Here is a 10,000-nt window from a genome sequence, read left to right as displayed (position 1 = left end):
AGTCTTTGCCCCTGGTTCTGGATCTAGTCTCAGTCTTTGTCCCTGGTTCTGGACCCGGGCTCAGTCTTTGCCCCTGGTTCTGGATCCAGTCTCAGTCTTTGTCCCTGGTTCTGGACCCGGGCTCAGTCTTTGCCCCTGGTTCTGGATCCAGTCTCAGTCTTTGTCCCTGGTTCTGGACCCGGGCTCAGTCTTTGCCCCTGGTTCTGGATCCAGTCTCAGTCTTTGTCCCTGGTTCTGGACCCGGGCTCAGTCTTTGTCCCTGGTTCTGGACCCGGGCTCACTGTGCACCTGGTTCCGGTGCGTCCTCCTTGGCTGTTCGGTGCTAAGTGCTGTGGTTCCGTCTGGACCGTCCCTCGGTTCTTCAGGTGGTTCTTCTTTGGTGACCCTTTGTCTTTGGACCTGTACCGGGTGAGGACATGTCGGGTCAGAAACCCTCCCTGCGGACCGGCGGTTCTGCTCAGAGCCGGTTCCAGGTGGACGTAGTCACAGAGGCGTCACCCACACCTCCGGTACCGGCACCGGCCCCGGTCCCCACAGACGGGTCCAAGGCCCCAGATGAGTCCAAAGGCCGGTTCCGGGTAGTGGGCTTCATGGACTCCGGTGCCATGGACATCGGTCTGCCGCCGGACGTGTTCCACGAACCGGACACGGCCAAGAGCGACTCTGTGAGCCTCCACTCCACCGGTACCGGACAGACCCACATCTCCGACTCCCACTCCAACACCTACTACATGAGAACCTTCGGACACAACACCATCGACGCGGTTCCGAACATCGAGTTCTACCGACAAACAGCAGCGCCTTTCGGAGAGAAACTGACCAGACCTTCACTGTCCGAACTGCATGACGAGCTGGACAAAGTAAAGTACACACTATGAGTTATAGATCTAAAATATATAGAATTATGGATTTAGGATGAGCTGGACAAAGTAAAGTACACACTATGAGTTATAGATCTAAAATATATAGAATTATAGATTTAGGATGAGCTGGACAAAGTAAAGTACACACTATGAGTTATAGATCTAAAATATATAGAATTATAGATTTAGGATGAGCTGGACAAAGTAAAGTACACACTATGAGTTATAGATCTAAATATATAGAATTATAGATTTAGGATGAGCTGGACAAAGTAAAGTACACACTATGAGTTATAGATCTAAAATATATAGAATTATAGATTTAAGATGAGCTGGACAAAGTAAAGTACACACTATGAGTTATAGATCTAAAATATATAGAATTATAGATTTAAGATGAGCTGGACAAAGTAAAGTACACACTATGAGTTATAGATCTAAAATATATAGAATTATGGATTTAAGATGAGCTGGACAAAGTAAAGTACACACTATGAGTTATAGATCTAAAATATATAGAATTATAGATTTAGGATGAGCTGGACAAGTAAAGTACACTCTATGAGTTATAGATCTAAAATATATAGAATTATAGATTTAGGATGAGCTGGACAAAGTAAAGTACACACTATGAGTTATAGATCTAAAATATATAGAATTATAGATTTAGGATGAGCTGGACAAAGTAAAGTACACACTATGAGTTATAGATCTAAAATATATAGAATTATAGATTTAGGATGAGCTGGACAAAGTAAAGTACACACTATGAGTTATAGATCTAAAATATATAGAATTATAGATTTAGGATGAGCTGGACAAAGTAAAGTACACACTATGAGTTATAGATCTAAAATATATAGAATTATAGATTTAGGATGAGCTGGACAAAGTAAAGTACACACTATGAGTTATAGATCTAAAATATATAGAATTATAGATTTAGGATGAGCTGGACAAAGTAAAGTACACACTATGAGTTATAGATCTAAAATATATAGAATTATAGATTTAGGATGAGCTGGACAAAGTAAAGTACACACTATGAGTTATAGATCTAAAATATATAGAATTATAGATTTAAGATGAGCTGGACAAAGTAAAGTACACACTATGAGTTATAGATCTAAAATATATAGAATTATGGATTTAAGATGAGCTGGACAAAGTAAAGTACACACTATGAGTTATAGATCTAAAATATATAGAATTATAGATTTAGGATGAGCTGGACAAAGTAAAGTACACTCTATGAGTTATAGATCTAAAATATATAGAATTATAGATTTAGGATGAGCTGGACAAAGTAAAGTACACTCTATGAGTTATAGATCTAGGATTTATAGATTTAAAATGTATAGATTTAAAGATTTACGACGAGCTGGACAAAGTACACACACACAGTTATACATCTAAAACATGGGTCATTCCAGATGAAATCAACACATTTGAAGAACATTTCCCTCCTGACCCTCTCAGATTGTTCTACATGTTTCCATACTTATAGAACATTATATATGATGGGAAATCCTAAATGTCAAGGCTTAATAGTTCCACAGTTGTGTCCATTTGAAGTAGGTAGGGCCTACCCTAAAACTGGGACCCAAATTCAGACTGTAAATGTTGGTCTATTTTCAGCTTCTATAACTTCTGAACAACAAGAGGTCTGAAATGTTCAGAATCATTTCACAGAATCTATAGTCCTAAGAAATGGGAAAAGATTTACTTCAAATTTAGAATTAGATGTTACAGAGAATGACAAAGTGTAGATGTGACCCATGGTGAACTTGTAACCTGCTCCTGTTGTCCACTCATTCCACACAAACTCCTCCTCATATTCAGTGTAAGTGTTCTGTGTTCTATGTGTTCTACTGAGGGAACGGATCTGTGCAAACTGAAGGTCTATGTTCTGTTCTGGAGGAGATCTGAGCAGATGAACAGCACAAACATCTGTCCCACCTGCACATTCACAGGTCAGCATCAGCAGTGGGATAGGTAGGATCACAACAGAAAAGACATCATGTGAAAGGACAGGAAGTGACTACATTTGGACGCCAAGCACACCTGGCTTCTAGAAATCCCGGAAACATCCATATTTAATTTGAACATTTAACATAGAAGGATTAATAAACAATAATAATCCAAACATTAGTCTGTTGTCCATGGTCCATCTGAGCTAAACTTGACCCATATTTATATAAATGTCAAAAGAACACAAGTGTGTAATGTTGGTTTGTCCATTCAATCCCAAATGTGCTGAGGAGTTTCTTTCTTCTGGTAAATGTCAGTAGAAATTCAACTAATGCAGTTTCTGATCAAATGTTTCAAAAACAACTATAAATAATAGTTCCATCCACATTAGTACGTTTGTTATATTTTCTTCTGATTAACTATCAGAAGTGTTGTGTCTGTCCAATAACACAGAAAAGCCTCCAAACATGTCCAGTCCCAGACTAACCTTAGTCCTGGTCTAACCTGTGGACTCTGTCTATAATGTGGACTAGTCCAGAACACAAACGCTGGTTTCCAGAGCGGTACAGAAACACAGTTACCACACTTCCATAGCCTCCTGTTGTAAAAAATGTCAGACCAAATATGAACCTACTTCTGGTTCTGGAGGAGGGGCCAATAGTTCCAAACATTGAGTATGGTGTCGTCTGAACACATTCATTTCATTCATTCATTCATTCATTTGGCTTAGAGTCTGGTTTCGACCAACTCTATATGTAAAGCATCATGACATAACTTTTGTTATGATTTGGCGCTATAGAAATAAAATCTGATTTGATTTGTATTTGTGCTGATCTACCAACTCCAGCTCTAAGTTGATCAGATATGGTCATCTTTCCACTGGTCCAGTGTATTTCCTGTATCAGTGACATTTCTGTTGTAAATTCTGTTTTCTTTGCTCTGTGTTGGCGTTTGGATCCAGTTCTGATCCAACTGTTCTGTTGGTTTTCAGCTGGAGTCCTACAGTTAGACATACAGTAGAAACACAACAGTGGGAAATAATACTAGTGTGTGGTTTATTTGTGTACTTCCCTGCTTTAACCCACTCACTGCTGTCTGTCCAATAGCAGAACAGGACAGTCACCATTTGTTTGGAACTATTGAGGCTGACATGAAGCACCTGATCACCCTAGTAACGACATCACAGCGTGTGGTAACTCTGTGTCTGTATGGCTCTGGTCTGGTGCATTCCCCCCACTCCCACCTGAGACACTGACAGTGGGTTTGATGACATCACTGGAGGCATGACCTGAACACACACACACACAATGCTGCCTCTGACCACCCCCCCCCACCACCGCCCTGACACGACTAGGTGGCTCTGACATAGACTCACATTGTCCTGAAGCGGCGGACGAGCGATGACGCAGAAACACCAACAAACCTCCGACTGACTGAAGCCCAGATCTGGACATGTGACCAACAGTTGAACCACTGACACAAGACAAAAGAACCAGGACGATTTTATGGAAAATATTGAAAAAAAAAAAAAAAAAAACTTTTGTAGTTTGTTTTTTGCATCAATAATCTGGTTTGTTTCCATTACAAACATGACATTTAAAGGGTTAAATATGACCGTTTTGAGTGTTTCTATTTCTGTGTCAAGTTGAATGAAATACAAAAAAAAAAATGCAAACGTAAAAACAAAATGTATAAAACATTCTAACATTTACCGTCCAAATGTGCAGATTATGAGTTCTAGTTGGGGGGGAGGGGGGGGGGGGGGGGGGGGGGGGGGGCAGTCTAATAGATGTGTGTTGAACTGTGGTTGTGTCCATCTTGTCTGTGATTGGTCGATTCAGGAGCCCTTTGAGGAGGGTTTGGGCCAATGGGAGGAGCCGTCAGCGGCTGAGGAGGCGGCGGCTTTGGCGGCGAAGGAGGCGAAAGGAGGAACAGTGAAGTTTGGATGGGTCAAAGGAGTCCTGGTGGTGTCACTGCCCAACTTCAGTTTATATTTATTCTATTTTTACACATGTCACAAATGACAAAAAAAAAACCTAAATAACTAAATCCAATGAACCTGTGCACATCTGTGAAGACATCCGACTACGGGGACAAATCCAGGTGTGTTAATCTGATTTATTCCAATCAGATTATCCTGTTTACATGATCAATAATAATATGAGAAACTGCAGAAATCAGATAATGATCGGAGTATTGTGTGAATGTAAACAGACTCACTGTTTCCACGGTAACTACGTACATGTTCACTTTATGCTGTATTTGAATATATTTAGGAGGTGTTGTGATCGCTTTGCTTTGTGTGTCTGTGTGCATGCGTGTTTGTTTGTTAGCAAGATAACTCAAAAAGTTATGGATGGATTTTCATGAAATTTTCAGTAAATGTTGATACTGACTCAAGGAAGAAATGATTAAATTTTGGTGGTGATCTGGGGGGGGGGGGGGGGGGGGGGGGGGGGGGGGGGGGGGGGGGGGGGGGGGGGTGTCTTGGTGGAGGTCTGTGCTCTGTGAGTGCTTTTGTTTCTTTTGTGTTCAAAAGTTGATTTTGGGTCCTGAGTAAAAGATGGAGAAAAAAGATGGTTACACTTTTGTGTAGGAAGAAAACAAGACAAAAACATTGTTGTAGCCTCTGATTCCCTCCTCCAGGAGGGATTGTGATCACTTTGCTTTGTGTGTTTGTGTGTGCGTTTGCTTGTTTGTTTGTTTTCATCTTCAGTGTAAAACTCTTCCACCCATCTTTCCCAGATCTTCCCCACAGATAGGCCTAGGCCCTGGGACCAACCCAGTCCATTTTGGTCCCAGTAGGACAAAGTTCAAGGTCACAGCAAGGTCACAACATCTACAGTTTTCCCATCTGTCATCACTGAGACATTTTCCAAAATTCATCCAAAATTCCAAACGACTCCGATTCTCCTCCAGTTGGATCCACCTGTAGCTTAGAACAGTCCTCTTGTATGTGGAACTAAATTGTCCACATCCACTGTGGAATGTGGACTCTGTGGACTTTACACTGAACATTGAAAATCCCATTTCCCACACATTTAAAATTAGAACTCAACTAATATTGATGTGAATTGAATCTAATTGGACAGACACATGACTGGGACCAGATTCAAAACTGTTTGTGTGTATGGAACAACCTGGAAACTGTTGGATTTACACAGACAGAGTGGATCCACACATGCACAGAGTTCAGGCTGAAGGAGGAGCTCTGAGTTCTGAACACTGGTTCCTTATATTTTCAGTATTTTGTTCATTTTATTCTCATGTTCTAAGAGTTTGTAAATTTTCTCCTGTGAATAATGAAGGTCAAACTGATCAGATTAATGTTATCCACAGGTGTTGGTTTAGATCAGTGGGTGGAGTTGGTGGTTGTTGAAGAGTTTTTGTTCTTACCTCTGTGTGTGTGTGTGTGTGTGTGTGTGTGTGTGTGTGTGTGTGTGCGTGTGTGTGTGTGTATTGCAGATCCGCTGCATGCTGAACATCTGGGGTGTGATGCTGTTCATCAGGATGTCCTGGATTGTGGGCCAGGCTGGCATCGGTACACACCACAAACACACACACACACACACACACACACACACATACACATAATGAGACACACACACACACACACACACATACACATAATGGACCACACACACCCACACACACACCCACACACATGACACACATACACATAATGAGACACACACACACAACCACACACACCACACACATAACCATAATGAGACACACACACACACACACACATACACATAATGAGACACACACACACACACACATACACATAATGAGACACATACACACACACACACACATACACATAATGAGACACACACACACACACACACATACACATAATGAGACACACACACACACACACACACATACACATAATGAGACACACACACACACACACACACACACATACACATAATGAGACACACACCACACACACTAACCCCTGATGCTCTTCTTTCTCCTTCATTGGTCCAGGTCTGACCATTGCGATCATCGCCATGGCAACTGTGGTCCCACCATCACTGGACTGTCCACCGCTGCCATAGCAACCAACGGCTTCGTACGAGGAGGTGGGACGCAGACGCCTTTAGTCCAGACAGACCCTCGATTACCTTAATGGAGTTACTGACACAAAACGAACCAAACGTCACGTTATGTTGCCATGGTGATAAATGAGCAGAGGTTCAGGTTGTTGATGTTGACGTTGTGGTGTTGTCCTCCTGAACACCTGAACCCCCACTGGGTCCTGGGGAACCTTCTGTCCAGGTGGGCCTACTACCTGATCTCCAGGAGTCTGGGGCAGCAGAGTTCGGAGGATCCATCGGACTCATCTTCGCCTTCGCCAACGCCGTGGCCGTGGCCATGTACGTGGTCGGCTTCGCAGAGACCGTCGTCGAGCTGTTGAACGTGAGAAAGACTCGGGTCATCCACAGAACATTTACTAACCCAGTTCTGATCCGGTTTATGTCTGACATTAACCCGGTTCTGATCCGGTTTACGTCTGACATTAACCCAGTTCTGATCCGGTTTATGTCTGACATTTAACCCAGTTCTGATCCGGTTTACGTCTGACATTAACCAGTTCTGATCCGGTTTATGTCTGACATTAACCCAGTTCTGATCCGGTTTACGTCTGACATTAGCCCAGTTCTGATCCGGTTTACGTCTGACATTAACCCGGTTCTGATCCGGTTTTCAGGACGTGGATGCCCTGATGACCGATGAACTGAACGACATCCGGATCGGGGGGACTCTGACCGTCATCCTGCTGTTGGGAATATCTGTGGCTGGAATGGAATGGGAGGCCAAGGTCCGAACCAAAACACTTACCCGGGTTTACAGATCAGACTAGACTAGACTAGATCAGACTAGACTAGACTTTAGCTGTAACAGGATGGTGTCCACATGTTCTTATTCCTGTTTTTTCTGTCCTGCAGGCTCAGATCGTCCTCCTCGTCATCCTATTGGCCGCCATCGGTAACTACTTCATCGGATCCTTCATGGCGACAGAAGACAAAGAGCCCAAAGGGTTTTTCGGATACCACTGTCAGTAACCCTCCAACGTCCATGCGCTCTTTGAGTTTAACGTGTCTGATGTTTAGGTTAAAGGTTAAAGGTCACTGTTTGGTCCGACAGCCGCCATCTTCCTGGAGAACCTGGGTCCAGACTTCAGAGACGACGAGACCTTTTTCTCGGTGTTTGCCATTTTCTTCCCAGCAGCCACTGGGATCTTAGCGGGAGCCAACATTTCTGGAGACCTCACTGTGAGTTCAGCTCCACCCACCAGACAGAGACGCTTTTACGGACGTTCAACTGACGGAGACGCTTTTACAGACGTTCAACCGACAACAGAGACATTTTCACGGACGTTCAACTGATGACATGAATGTAGAAGTTTCCATTTCAAACCGAGCAGACGCTGAACTCTAACCTGGTCCTGTGGTCTGTTCAGGATCTCGTGGCCATCCCTAAAGGAACCCTGCTGGCCATCCTCATCACAGGACTCACCTATGTGGGCGTGGCCATCTCTGCAGGTTCGTATCCGTCGGTTTAATCAACTTTTGTCTTCATCGGTCAACGTGAGGCTCAGAAGTGTTCCCATCCCAACGTCAGATCATGAAATCACCGAAATATACACGCTGCTTTAACTGGCGTGTTATCTGTACGTATTATAAACTTTCCACATGTATGTTCACGCTGCGCCAAATACCACGCACTGAGGGTTAAGGTTAGCGTTATGTGAACCGGAGACCTTAGCATAATCTACCTACCTACCCTCAACTGTAACAGTAACAGTGTCAGACGTTTCATATTTTTTTTGTCCACGTAAAAAAGTCCAAATTAAATATTGTAAAAAGTCTATAATAAAACGTTCTTGTACAAATTCTTACCATAAACTGAAACACAAACACCGTCAGAATAAAAACCCAAAAATATTCTGCAGGTTAAACGCCTACAGGTCGGCAGTTTCTCCTTTGTTTGGTTATCGTTGCCATGGAAACCCTCCTCAGCGCGGGCCTGTGCCGTTTTGTCGTCCTCAGGTTCCTGCATCGTCAGAGACGCCACCGGCGACCACAACGACACGGTGAGCGACACGGTCAACTGCACCGACGCCGCCTGCAAGCTGGGATACGACTTCTCCATCTGCAAAGAGGGCGGGTGTCAGTACGGCCTCATGAACGACTTCCAGGTAAGGCCACACCCACCGCCACGCCCCCCAGGCGAACGCCAGGAGGACCGACGCCACGGTTCAGACCCTGAAATCAGACAGTTTGTACTTTTATTATTAAGTTTCAGTTTGTGTTTTTAATCAGAGCGTCTGTAATGGACCCAGGTTTGGGTTCGTCCACAGCAGGAACAGAATAGAAGTCCAGTTCCATCATGAACAGGTCTACACTGACTACAGAAACAGAAGAAAAGGAGAATCAACCTGAAATTTATTCAGAAACATCAGTGTAATTCTACCAATATTCAGCCTCAGTTTATCATTGATACACATTCATTCAATCGTACAGATTAGGGATGTAACCATATGAAAATTTCATATCACAGTTCTCATTATTATCGCTGTATTATTGAAATTGTGCTCAAAATGTTCAAAAAGTACAAATACACACTGAAATAATTTAACCAAGTTGTATTTAAAAAAAAAAACCTAATATAATAACAGTCCCAGTGTCCCTTCTGTGTCAGAAACATTCCCATATTAACCCTTAGTGGTCTGAGTCTATTCTGTCTGTTTTTCAGTCCTTTTGATTTGGCCTTTATACTATAGAAAAATGTTTACTATACCCATGTTTGGGATCTGTTTTTTCAGCACAACTTCATCTAGATCATCTGTCTATTATTTTTTCACTTTAACCTAATAAAAACATAAAAATATATAAAATCAGATTTGAAAAATGTATATGTTATTGCATAAATAACACACAGATGTTTAATGAATCTTTTCAAAGACTTTAAAAGTGAATATTGGTTCCAAATATTAGGTATAGGAAATTGAAATTATAATAAATTAAAACTATACTCAAATATTTGACATAAAAGCAGATCTGTACATAGGGTTTTTTTTCCCTAAAAGTGCGGTAATCAAACACGGTTATCATGAGAATTAGAATTTAAACGCTAATACTAACTGTCTG

General features: G+C 42.4%; 1 pseudogene; it reads left to right on the top strand.

The window, feature by feature from the left end:
- The first annotated feature begins 327 nt into the window (after positions 1-327).
- LOC115416274 (solute carrier family 12 member 2-like) overlaps positions 328-10,000 on the top strand; it is a 13,800-nt pseudogene continuing 4,127 nt past the window's right edge.

Source organism: Sphaeramia orbicularis, unplaced genomic scaffold, assembly GCF_902148855.1.
Source record: "Sphaeramia orbicularis unplaced genomic scaffold, fSphaOr1.1, whole genome shotgun sequence".
Taxonomy (NCBI): Eukaryota; Metazoa; Chordata; class Actinopteri; order Kurtiformes; family Apogonidae; genus Sphaeramia; species Sphaeramia orbicularis.
Note: the sequence above shows the minus strand (reverse complement) of the source record. Positions and strands in the feature narration are given on the sequence as shown.